The 13,127-nt window shown below is 43.7% G+C and overlaps 1 long non-coding RNA gene across 1 annotated transcript; it reads right to left on the bottom strand.

The window, feature by feature from the left end:
- Positions 1-8,513: 8,513 nt before the first annotated feature.
- Positions 8,514-12,807, bottom strand: LOC112647789 (uncharacterized). Its single transcript, XR_003128473.3, has 3 exons — positions 12,578-12,807; positions 9,442-9,504; positions 8,514-8,789 (listed from the first exon to the last, which is right to left on the bottom strand). It is a non-coding gene; the product is annotated as an uncharacterized LOC112647789 (long non-coding RNA).
- Between the last annotated feature and the right edge of the window lie 320 nt (positions 12,808-13,127).

Genomic DNA, 13,127 nt, shown 5'->3' with positions numbered 1-13,127 from the left:
AAGCTAGTGAATGGCTTGTGGGTGGACTGGCCCCGTTGGGTCTCTGGCAGGTGGTCAGAGCCCAAGCCTCCCCACCATGTTGGTGGATGAGGAGCAGGGTGGGGGATGAGGGCCAGGTCTTCGGGTTCAGGGAGTTGCCAAGGGCTTGAAGACTAGGAATGACCACATCTCCAATCATTCCAGGAAACCTTAGCATGCTGGAGTCTTCTATTTTTAGTGAAAAAAAATCAAACAAAAACCAAAAATGTGTCACGTAGATAGCTTTAGCCAGGATACAATTGGACCATCTGGACCACCTTCAAAGCCCTTGATTTGTTTGAGACTATTTCGCTGTGGCAAGTATTCTTCACATGTTGTGTTGAGAGTCTCTCTTTGACACCTTCTACCGCAACCCTGTCCTCCAGGAGTCTGTCCATGGCAAAACAAACACAAACACACACACACACCTCAAAATGCAGGAAGCCCTGAATTACCCCAGTAGAAGGTTCTAAATCACTGTGATCTATCTCATTTTTATGTAAATTACCCAAATGATTGAATTAGCTATAGGAAATGTATTAATTCTTTGGCAAGCAAAAGACTCAGAAAAATTATCCATAGGAACAAATAAGTTTTGCAAAAGAGTATCTTGAAAGGACGCTTTGGGCAATAATTAGGGATAAGCAACAATGAGCCCATTAATCAACATTTGGAATATGTCCTTTGATGCAAGGAGGAGATGGTCTCTTTCCCCTTTCACTGTGGTCTTCTTTTTCCGAAAGTAATTGGAAGATAAACTCATTCCAGCAGTTTTGGGAGTATCTTTACCACTCAGTGTGTCCACGTGTGTGTGCACGTGGTGACATGAGCTTCATCCTGAATCTAAGTCATGGCCCATTAATAATGTCTGACTGCAAAACTAAGGAGCCACTAAATATTATGCTATTTATAAGTAATCTGTTGCCCAAGGCATTGAGCTACTTAATGAAGCCTTGAATTAATGTGTAACTTAAGAAATAGATCATTCTACGAATATAGGCTACCAGAAGCACAGTTTAAGTTATTCCATTTACTTCACTACTTGGATGGGAAAGCACATAAACAAAATGCATTGAGCCAGGTGTCGCGCAAATGACTTCTTGTGCATCAGCTCTTTTGGTTATCATAACTGCCCAGCAAAAGAGAAGCTGCCACTATTCCCATTTTACAGATCAAGAAACTGAGGCTTAGGGGATCCCTGGGTGACTCAGTGGTTTAGCACCACCTCTGGCCCAGGGCATGATCCTGGAGACCTGGGATCAAGTCCCATATCAGGCTCCCTGCATGGACCTGCTTCTTCCTCTGCCTGTGACTCAGCCTCTCTCTCTCTTTCTGTGTCTCTCATGAATAAATAAATAAAATCTTTAAAAAAAAAAAGAAAAGAAAAGAAACTGAAGCTTAGAAAGATTTATGTAACTAGTCCATGGTGATGTAGTGGGATTTAAATCTGAGTACCTGTGACTCTTATAACTGGATAATGCATCCCTGGGGTAGAAAGGGTGAGGCAAAGAGCCGATGTGTATCCTAGGATGTCAGTTGATTTGTCTAAATGCAAGGATAGAGTTTGTTTGCTTGAGAGGCTGATACTGACTGGTTGGAAAATACAGTGATAAAGGTGGAACTGGGGAGAGCCATGCAGGTGGCATGGCGGAGGCACCTCTTGAGGGGGACACCAAGTACCCAGCAAGCTACCACTGATAACTGAGCTTTCTTTCTTTCTTTTTTTTTTAAGATTTATTTATTTATTGGAGCACCTGGATGGCTCAGGGGTTGAGCATCTGCCTTTGACTCAGGTTGTGATCCTGGGGTCCTGGGATCGAGTCCCACATCAGGCTCCCCACTGGGAGCCTTCTTCTTCCTCTGCCTGTGTCTCTGCCTCTCTCTGTGTGTCTGTCATGAATAAATATTTTTTAAAAAAATATTTTATTTATTTATTCTAGAAAGAGAGAGAGCTTGAGCTCAGGGGGAGAGGGAGAGAGAGTTAAGCAGCCTCCACACTCAGCATGGAGCCCAACGTGGGACTTGATCTCATGACTCTGAGATGATGACCTGAGCAGAAACCAAGAGTCAGGTGCTTAACTGACTGAGCCTCCCAGGTGCCCCTAATGACTAAGCTTTCTAAGACCTTGAGGCCTGATACTGGAGTGATCTATTCACTAACCAGCCGTGATGTGAGGAAAGCCCAGTTCAGGAAATTCTTGGGGAATGTGTGTTTCTAGAGGATGTCCAAGCCAGACACATAAAAATGTCTTCAATTTTTATTCAGGGAGATCCTCCCAGGTTCAGCAGACCTGAGGACAGATCCCATGATGAGGTTGACCCCTGTGCTGACCTCCATGCAGGGAGAGCTGCGCCCTACCCCACAGTCACTCCCACAGCGTGGATGACACTATTCTGTGGGCCCCAGTTGCTTCCTGGTCACATATGCAACCCAAGAGTGAGTTCTGCCCAACTGCGTCCCTTAAGTGCCCACCTGAAGGTCATAAAAATGGATGTGTGCCGAGAGGAGGTCTGAGAGGCCACACTAGGGGTTTTGGGTGGTTAATGGAGTGTCAGGGACAAGCTTGTGGATGGGCGGGCAGAGGCCTGTTTACTGTTCAGGATGCTCTGGTCTCTGTGCCTCATTCTTCTGTAGATCCTGACTCAACCAGGAGAGTTGGCATGGGCCTTAGTCCCTCTAGGAGAGTGGGCCCACAGTCATGTACACTGGTTAATGCCCCTGGCTAGTGACAGAGTAAACTAAAGTCAAGCTTTCTTAATTCCTGGCATGTGATCCTTCTTCCCCATTCAACGCATTTAGCCAAGCATCTGCCACGCAGTCAGCACCATCCTTTTATTCTGTGAGGTTGAAAGCTGAAGTCAAGCATCTCCCAAGTCAGAGGAGTTCCATCAGCAGAGAACTCAGAAGAGACCCTTGTTTATTTAGGACCGGGCTACAGAATGACTTCTGGATTCTGAAGCTTCTGGAGCTTCAGGTGACTGAAGCGGTCTAGAGTCTAGAGTCTGGACTGAGGGAGGACACTCGGGTGAAAGGGGCTGGCTTTCTGGATGGGGATGCCCCACCCTGTGCCTTTGACCTGTTGACGGCTCTTTCGGAGCTGGGAACTGTCCAGCTAATAGTCCGCTGAACTGCAGGGGCAGCTGTCCCACCTAAGTGGGCTGGGCCAGAGGTTGGCCTGTGGCTACTGAGCCCAACATAGGACTGGAGACAGAATAGGAGAAGGGGGGACCAGGCTGGGGACCTTGGGAGGGAGATGCTTCCCATTACCACATCTGATCTGTAAGCATTTGCATTCCTGATGGTTAATTAATTAAAAATAAGCTCAAAGGGCTTAAAGAGGCCCACAGTGGGTTGGGAACTTCTCGCTACAGACAGACTCCAGGTTTCAGACTCAAGTAATGTAAAAGGGATAGATTGCTCAAGCACTTTCTCTTACAGATGTGAACTTGGATGTTCTGAAAGGGACAATGACGAACTCATGGTCACAAACTAGTTAAGAATGTGGCCAGGGGCCCCATCTTGTCCCTACTGTAGTCCACTCCCAGAGTAGTTAATATATATTTAGTTAATATATATTTAGTTAATATATATTTAGACCCAGATAATTTTACTACCAGATTCTAGGATAGAGTCTTTCTGTATTATTATCTGATCTTAATAATGTCATTATTTCATATGTATCAACACCTGTTTTAAGTGCTTCACATTTGTGATCTAACGCTGTTAATTCTCTCAAAAATCCTATGAGGCAGAAATTATCATCATCCCCATTTCCCAGAGGATGAAACTGAGGCACAGGTTGGTGAAGAGACCTCCCCACAGTTGGCAGTTGGAGGGCGGAGACCCAGGCGCAGATGATCTGACTTCGGAGCCACCCTTGGCCACTGCGTTGTGTGGCATCTTCAGAAATCTGCTTGAAGGCTCATGGTGTGCCCTTGTATTTTTATATTTGCAGAGAGTAAAAGGAATGAAGAAAGAATTTGGGGAAGGGATGTCAGCGGAAGATCTCAAGTGTTCACCTGGAAAGTTTCACTTCAGATCTTCTCAGTAAGAAAGTCCTTGAAATATGGACAACACCCATCGTGCACAGGAGGAGCAGCACAGCTGGGTATACCCGAGATCTTTGGGACCCGTCTATCTTGGCTGCCAGGTCTCCTGCCCCCTAACCCCCGCAGTGAGGGATTTCCTAGTGTGACTCCACTGGCTACCCTTCCCAGACAACACTCCTGAGTTAGCAGAGGCTTCCAGGGAATTGAAAGAGGCTCTTCTTTGCCTACAGGTGAAAATTGGCCATGTATTAATAATTGTCACAGTGGAGTGATGGCTTTCTCAGGTTCATTACTAGTCTCTCTACTTTTCTCTATGTTTTAAATTTTCCATTCTAAAAGATTTTTTTCTTTTTTAAAATTACATTCTATTTATTTATTTATTTTAAAGAGAGAGAGATCATATGATCAGGGAAAAAGGCAAAGGGAGAGGGAGAAGCAGATTCCTCACTGAGTAGGGAGCCTGACTCAGGGCTCAATCCCGGACCCTGGGATCATGACCTGAGCCAAAGGCAGATGCTTAACTAACTGAGCCACCCAGGTGCCCCCTAAAAGATTTTCTTAAAATGTAATAAAACATGCCTTGTCCTCAGGAAAATGCCAAGGAGTCAACTAGAGCTTGGGAATTGAAAGGTGGATAGGATGGGCAGCTGGGGAAGCTGAATCAGTTAGTGTCAGTTAGGATGCTTTCTGATGCAAAATAGCAAGAGTTCTCTTAACTTAGGTCCATTCGAGTAACCACTGCACTCCATTTCCTCCCAACACATCCTATTGGATGCCCACTGCACAGGAAATGCATGTAGCTAATTCGCTACCCCTCTGGGGTCAGCAAACTGTGACCTAAAGACCAAATTGGCCTGCCACCTGTTTTTGTAAGTAAAGTTTTCTTGAAACAAAGCCATGCTTATTCATATACATATTGTCTATGGCTGCTATCTCACTACGGTGGCAGAGTTAATAAATTGTTATAGAGACTATATGGCCCACAAGAGGCAAAAATATTTGCTTTGTGACCCTTACAGAAAAAGTATCCTGGTCTGTTCTAGAACATCATGTATGTCTGCCTTTATCAGTCGAGTTGTATTCTTGCCAATCAGCTGTATCTCCAAACTTGTTTGTGCTAGTTAAATTTATTATTTAAGTGTTTAATGAAATAATGTATAGATCAATGAGCTCAAACAGCCTGAGCCAGCCAGGCGCCCCTAGATAAATGAAATAGCAGTGTGGAAAGAAAGTGTTATTAGCATAAAAATTAGACAAAATGCTTTGGAAGGACACAATAAATGCAAGTCACTAAAAACAATCACTATTAAATCAAATATGGGCAAAAGGATTGTACAAAGCTGGGTTAGGGCAATTTCACAAATCTAGGATAATTTTGCATTAAAAGAGCACTCCAAGGACACTGGATCACTCCAAGGACACTGGAACTGGAAATTTAAAGATCATTTTATTTTTTTTATAATAAATTTATTTTTTATTGGTGTTCAATTTGCCAACATTCAGAATAACACCCAGTGCTCATCCCATCAAGTGCCCCCCTCAGTGTCCGTCATCCATTCAGCCCCACCCCCTAAAGATCACTTTAAAGATCACTCCAAGGACACTGGAACTGGAAATTGTAGATAATGTTCTATCTATGTGGTTTATATGTGAAAGATGACCCACATCAAAGACAGACCTTAGCCCTACATCAAAATATTGAAACATAAAGATATGTCTGTGTTTTGAAAGTTAAAAAATTTAAGGAATACACACATGCGTGTGGATTTTGAAATATGTTTTATGGATCTCTACTTGAAACAAGTTTTTAAAAATGGACCAATTATTAATCCCCATAGCATCAGATTTGATGGTTTATCCTAGAACAGAAAACCCATCCTCAAATTGCTTTATGTTTTTTTAAAAGATTTTATTTATTTATTCAGAGAGAGAGAGAGAAAGAGAGAGAGGAGGCAGAGACACAGGCAGAGGGAGAAGCAGGCTCCATGCAGGGAGCCCCACGTGGGACTCGACCCCGGGTCTCCAGGATCACGCCCTGGGCTAAAGACAGCGCCAAACCGCTGCGCCAGCGGGGCTGCCCCTCAAATTGCTTTAAAAGAAGAAGTCTTCCTTCATATCATTCTGTCATTTCTACCTTCCCATCATTTCCCCTTCTAGCCTAGAGTTGTCTGCACCTGAGGAAGCAAAGTGAGGAGGGAAGGGATCCCTTGCAGAGCCATGGGCACTGGCGTTCCCTAAGCTCCAAGGAACTAGAACAGAGGTGGCAGGTTGTGGAGGTGGCTGGAGTGGACAGAAGATTAGTTACATTGAGCAAATAGTTAATGGCTTGAACAAATAAGTAAATATATTAAGGATATGGGAGCCGGTTTCTCACTGAGTTAGAAACATGGGAACACTGAAGGATGGAAAGAACCCTGAGGGGTTGAAATGAAATTGGAAGTATCAGATGAACTCCCAAGCTTTTAAATACATTTACTAGCTGGATGTAGAAATAGTTACAGGTATGGGAATATAGATGTATGCATATATTTACCAAGAGAACTAAGAAGCAATGACACCCTGGTAACAGTGAGCACACCCAGCATACAACCTTCAGAACACAATCTATAGACTACAATAGGAATCCATTACACCATGTTGACACAAGTCAATAAATGCATACATGAATAAATTGGGGTGGGGAGTGATCTTCCTTTAGAGAAAATGGAATTAATGGAAGTAGAAGGGCCGATAGAAATAATCACCACCTGACAACCATCACAGGATGTGGAGCAACAGGAATTCATTCATTGCTGGTGGGAATACAAAAATGTCACAGCTACTTTGGAAGACAGTTTGGTGGTTTCTTACAAAACTAAACATACTCTCACCATATGATCCAGCAATCACACTCTTTGGTTTTACTCAAGTGAGTTGAAAAGTTCACACAACAATCTGCACATGGATGTTTATCACAGCTTTATCCATAATTGCCAAATTTTGGAAGTAAGCAACGTCCTTCAGGATGTGATTGGATAAATAAGCTGTGGTACATCCAGACAAAGGACTATCATTCAAAGTTAAAAAGAAATGAGCTATTAAAAAAACATGGTGGAAATTTAAATGCATATTTCTAAGTGAAAGAAGCCAAGCTGAAAAGGCTACATAAAATATGATTTCAAGGATAGAACATTCTGGAAAAGCAAAACAAGGGAGACAGTACAAAGATCAGAGCTAAGAGGGAGAGAGGGATGCATGGGGAGGGATGAATAGGTAGAGCACAGAGGATTTTGAGGGCACTTAAAATACTCTGTGTGATCATATACTGGTGGAGACATGTCATGATGTATAAACATTTGCCCAAACCCAAAGAATGTGCAACACCAAGAGGGAGCCTATTCTAAACTACGGACTTTGGGTGAGAATGGTGTGTCAGTGTAGGCTCACTGATTGTAACACATGTACCATGCAGGTACCCAGATGTTGATATTGGGGGACACTGTGCATTTGGGGGCTGGGGTATATACAGGATATCTATACTTTCCACTCAATTTTGCTGTGAACCTAGAACTCTTCTAAAAAACAAAATCTAATAAATATGTATAAAATATATAAAACACCAAAAAAGTTTAAGATCTTTCAAATAGTCAAATGGCCTCATAAATAGCAGCAAGTCCTAGTCCTAGCAAACTTTTAAGGAAGATACAATCCTGTGTCCTATAAACTGTTCCACAACTTAATAAGCATCAAAAAACTTCTTCCCTCTTTTATGATTCCAACATGCATATATCTGAAATTAAATATTAGCATAGGGAATTCATTACTGAATTAAAAAGGAAAAATGCATCACACCGATAGGATTTTTCCCAGAAATGCAAGGATTGTGCAAGATTGATATAAATGAAACCCTAAAGCTAGATTGAAGAACATGAACGACCTGAATAAATGGAGAGACTTCAATGTCGTAGGATCAAAGACCTAATTGGGTAAAGATATCGCTTTCTCACAGATCAATCTATACGTTTATAAATGTAATTTTAGTCAAAACACCAACAGGGTTTTTAGTGAGATTTGACAAGATTACTCTTTTAAAGTTCTTCTGAATTACAAATGCATGGGGATGGGTAGCCTGACTGACTCAGAAAGAGAAGCATGCAACTCTTGATATCGTGTCATGAGTTTGAGCCCTGTGTTGGGCGTTGAGATTACTTAAATAAATAAAAGAAAACAAAGAAGCAAAAAGAAATGCATGAGGATAACTAAGTCAATTTTGAAAAAGAATAATTAATCAGAAAAATTAAAAAGAAAATAAAATGAAAAAGAATAATTAGGAGGTATGTGAACCACCATTTATCAAAACACATTGAAGATAAGTAACTAAAATATTGAGGTGTTGGTGCAGAAACAGTCATCTCATTCAATAAAACAGAATGAAGCACAAAAATAAACCTGATTATTAAAATATTCATTCATCCAACAAGTGTTTATTGAATACTTATTATGTATCAGCACTGCTCTTGAGGCAGGTGGTACAAGAATGAACAAAACAGATCATATCTTTGCCTTCTTGTTGGGGAACACGAACTATGAGTGAATGGCAAGTACTTTTAAAAGGTGGTAGATGGAAATGGATGCAGCTGGAATCAGGATGGTCTCAGTGGAGGTGGCAAAAAGTGGTCAGATCCTGGATGTATTTTGGAGGTAGAGCCAGCAGGATATGCTCATTGGTGTTGATGTACAGTCTGTGAGAGAGAGCAATCAAGAATGAGACCAAGTTCTGGGGGTCAGACACTAGAAGAGCAGAGTACCCATCCACTGAGATGGGGGATATTTGGGAGGAAAGGGAGGGAACTCATGAGTTTGCTCATGGAGATGCTCAATGATCATCCAAGAGAGTATGTCCAATAGGTAGTTGAGCATATGGACATAGGATTAGGTGAAGGTCTTGGGCTACAGCTAGTTATGTGGATGTCAATCAACATATAAATAGTATTGAAATCCAGAGGATGGGGATCATGGAGAGGGTATAGACAGAGATGAAGACAGAGCCCTCGGCCCACGCATTGCAAGCAGATGGGAAGATGAGGGGTAATGAGTGAAGGACACTGAAAAGGAGAAGCCAGTGTAGCAGGAGGAAAACCAAGAGAGTGAGGTGTCTTGGGAAGGAAGGGAAGTAGGTCAAAGAGGGAGAAGTTCATGACCACAGGTTAGCCTAGTGTTTGTGGTCTACATACAACCACACCTGGAAGTAGCCCACAGCAACTGCCAGATAGTGGGAGAGAGTAGAACACTATCTACTCTGAAGGATTACCTTTATACATCACATGCCATTTTTTTTTAATTGAACAAAAAAAGACCTCTGGAGCAAATACGGTTAAAATTGTATTTACTTACTATTGATCTTGGTATTGGATTCATGAGTAGTCTGTTACATTTTTTTCGTTCTTAAAAATATCTCTAAAATGTTGCATAATAAAAAAGAAGAAAAGTCATTTATAAGTAAATATGTAGAATATATCTGCATAAAATATTTTTAGAATGATGTCCAAAACACTAGTAATTGGTTGTTACTAGTAGGCCAGCATGCTTTATTATGACTTTCTTTTTTTTTTTTTTTTTTTGTATTATGACTTTCAAGGGCCCTAGGCACTTCTACCTTCTTTGAAAAATAATAAAAAATATGTTTTATGATTGCCTTGATATAAAGATAAATATGATCTAGGCTGAGCTCATTATTATTGTGTTTTTTTCTGATTGTAAAAGAAATTACAATTAAAATATTTCCAGATTTTCAGGCCTCCTAAAAACACTGTGGTCACATGTGCCATACCTGTGTGCTCAGGAAGACGTGGATCCTGGATGCTGCGTGGAGAACTGGGGGTGGGAGGGGGAATTCCTTTTGCCTCTATACCTTTGGTTTTATTTGAATTGTTTAAATCAGTTATGTTTTATCCCTTTTTTAAAAGGAGGTAAAACCCACACATAAATAAGTAAAAGATGATTAACGTGATAGAAGTTCAGGCAAGGGTAGGAGACAATTCACACCTGACTCCATACAAATGGCCAGTGGCCATGAAAAGATGCTCAACCATACCATAATCGAGGAAAGGCAAATCATACCCATAAAAGTTGTTAACTGGCAAAAAGGAAAAATACTTTTCCAGTATTTTTGAAAAATGCTTTCAAGTGTTGACATGAGTGGGAACATGGGCCCTGTCACAAGGTGATGGGAGAGATTATCGGCTTAGTCTTTGAGAAGAGCAGTTTATTAGTGTTTATCCACACATGCAATGCAAAGACTCTTTGGCCAAGCATATTTATTCCAAGATAGGTAGCATTTTTTTCTCCTATGTGAAAAAAGATGCATGCACAAGTATATGCATTGCAGTATTGTTTAACTGAAAAATTAGAAACAGTCTACATGTTCCTTAATGAGGGAATTAATAAACCATGGTGTATACATCCTGCAAAAATGTTGATTAGTCATTAAAATAATACGATCAATATGTAGCAACACTATATCCTATGAAAGAAGCCAGTTGCAGAGCAGTAAGTATGAGCCTTGAGGATGTGTGTATGTGTGGAGGGGAATTGATAGAAGCCATCTGGAAGGATCCATACTTAACTCTGCACAATACTTATCTCTGGAAGGGGGATTGATAGAGGTGAGAAAGTAGGGGGTGATGAAAAAGGATTTTTACTATTTTACATACTTTCATAGGGCTTAATTTTCTTACAAAGTACATGCTTATGGGATAGTTAATATATTTTTTAAAATCAAGAAGTGGTTGCTGGGTGAGGCTGGGGATAGTTCTTGCTGATTAGGCCAGGGGGCTGAGGGTCTGGGAGAAGCCAAATCTGTGAGGTCTGGGGGCAGCTTCAGTTTGGGATTACAGAGCTTCAGGGTTTCAGAGTTGGAAAGGTCTGGGATCCTTCACCTGTACAGAAATGCAGCTAAAATACACAGGCTGCAGCCTCTTGAAGCCAGATGTGTGCCAGGCAGTTGCACAGACAAGAGAGGTGTTTTCATTCCGCTTTCACGACGAAGGCCCTAAGGTTCAGAGAGCTAACCCCGGGGGAAGCAGCAGAGTCCACTTGGAACCAAGGGTCCCAGCTGGGCTGCAAATCCTCCCAGGACGGCGGCCTTGCCAAGCTCCAGGTCTCCAAGGCTGGAACCTGGCAGCACCAGGATACCCCAAAATCGTGTGGAAATGGTGGCAACCAGGCGCAGGCCAGGGGCGATTCACAGCACTCATATCTAATGCTCAAGGAGAGGTGTGGATTTCCTGGGATTACGTTTGTCCTCAAGGCCTAATGATGATTTGAGTAGCGTCAGTGTTGGGGTGCATGTGAAGGGTGAGTGAGTGAGGGGACGGGACCCTAGAATGCAAACCTGAACAGGACAAAGGACAAAAGAGGGGAAAGTCAAACAGAGCCCCGAGCTAGGCTGGTCCTGGGAGTCCACCGCCCGCAGTCCCTGGGAAGCAGGCAATGTCCCATCCGGATCCCCCAAGGGCACAGCTTGGGTCTGGGGCTCCTTTCTCATCATGGCTCTCACATTCCCGTCAGTCATCCCTGCATGGCCCCTGCAGGAGCTGGCGTCCTCACTGGGGCTGCTGGTCAGGACACCCGGGCCTGAATCCACTCCATTTACCAGTGGGACCTCGGTTTCATCTCCTGTGACGTGGAGTTAATAGTAGCTACCCCGTAGGCTGGAGTGGGGTTGAAAAAGTTTAAAAGTCTTAGAGTTTAGCACCTTGGTGCCTGATAATCATGTGCCTTGATTTTCCCTAAAAAACGGGATTGGGGAAGACCATCCCAGCAGTGTGACCTGAAGCTCCAGGCTCACCAGTTCATCTGCAGAATGAGGCACCCCCCCCACCCGCCCTGTCCAGTGGTGGAGAATGGGGAACTGGGACAGTGGTCCTCAAACAGCCTGCGCTCTGGGGATGGGGAACAGACCCGGCTCCTGGTCTAGAAGCCCGTGGGCACCGGGCAGGCCACCTTCCTGGTGACTTCCTTTTCCCTGCATTGGGAGAAGCCTATTCAAGAATGAGTTGGAAGAGACGACCTTTGAAGGTGAGAGATTCTGGTGCATCTTCCTCATCAGCGCAGCTTGGCCTGGCGAGCAAGGGCCTCAGGACCCCTCCTCAGAGGCTTCTAATCTTGCCTGGGTGGACAAGGGGCAAGGTCACCTGGGGCTGGGGGTTCCTGAGTTTCACAGTCAGGGCACCAGGAAGGTGACATCACAGATCCATGTGTCTTTCCTGCCAGGACTGCAGCCTCTGGTGAGCTCGGCCCTTGGTTTCCTGGCCTCTGTTCAACTCTGACCTTGAGCTGCCTTAATTAATGGTGAAGTCAAAACCCTGAAGCAGAGTGGCAAAGTTTAAGATCTCTCTCTCTCTCTCTCTCTCTCTCTCTCTCTCTCTCTCTCTTTCTTACAGAGAAATTGGGCAAGGGCAGGGGGATGAATGCAGGTCTTAACACAAGCTAAGGACAAACACTTGTAACCAACTAGAATGGCACTCACCAGCCCCAAGCTGCCAAACCGAGGATGGTGGCCTGAAACATTTCAGCATCTGGATTAATCATTGGGTGTTTCCCCCAGGTCTGCCCTTCCTCTGGTCACAGGGCGCACATCCCTCGGGCAGGTGGGCTTCCTGGTGAGACAGGTGCATGTGCCCTCACCATCACCTCAGAGTTCACCTGAATGTTCCTGCTCCCTGTCCAGGAGGCTCTCTGCTCCCCGCCCTGCCCTTTCTTTCCTCAGCTGGGAATGACAAGCTCGCCTTGGAAACCATGTCCTTATTGTGCTGTCAAGCTGGGGTCCGGCCACGTGGTGCTCATTTCCCTCCCCGGCCACTAGCATCTAATGCATCATCATGGGAAGGGGCAGCGGGCCCTGTGCTGGGCTCCCGTGCTGCTCTCAGGAGATCTTCATACCTTCTGGGGTTGGGGTGGGGTGGGGGGCTCCACAACACCTACTTCACAGGGGAGGAGACCGGGGCTGACAGAGTGTAGTGGATTGGATAGTGGCCCCAAAAAGATAGGTCCAAGTACTTAGTACTTGGAATGTGACC

The sequence above is a fragment of the Canis lupus genome, chromosome 19, assembly GCF_003254725.2.
Source record: "Canis lupus dingo isolate Sandy chromosome 19, ASM325472v2, whole genome shotgun sequence".
In the NCBI taxonomy this organism is placed as follows: domain Eukaryota; kingdom Metazoa; phylum Chordata; class Mammalia; order Carnivora; family Canidae; genus Canis; species Canis lupus.
The sequence above is the reverse complement of the archived record's forward strand: the minus strand, read 5'-3'. Positions and strand labels throughout refer to the sequence as shown.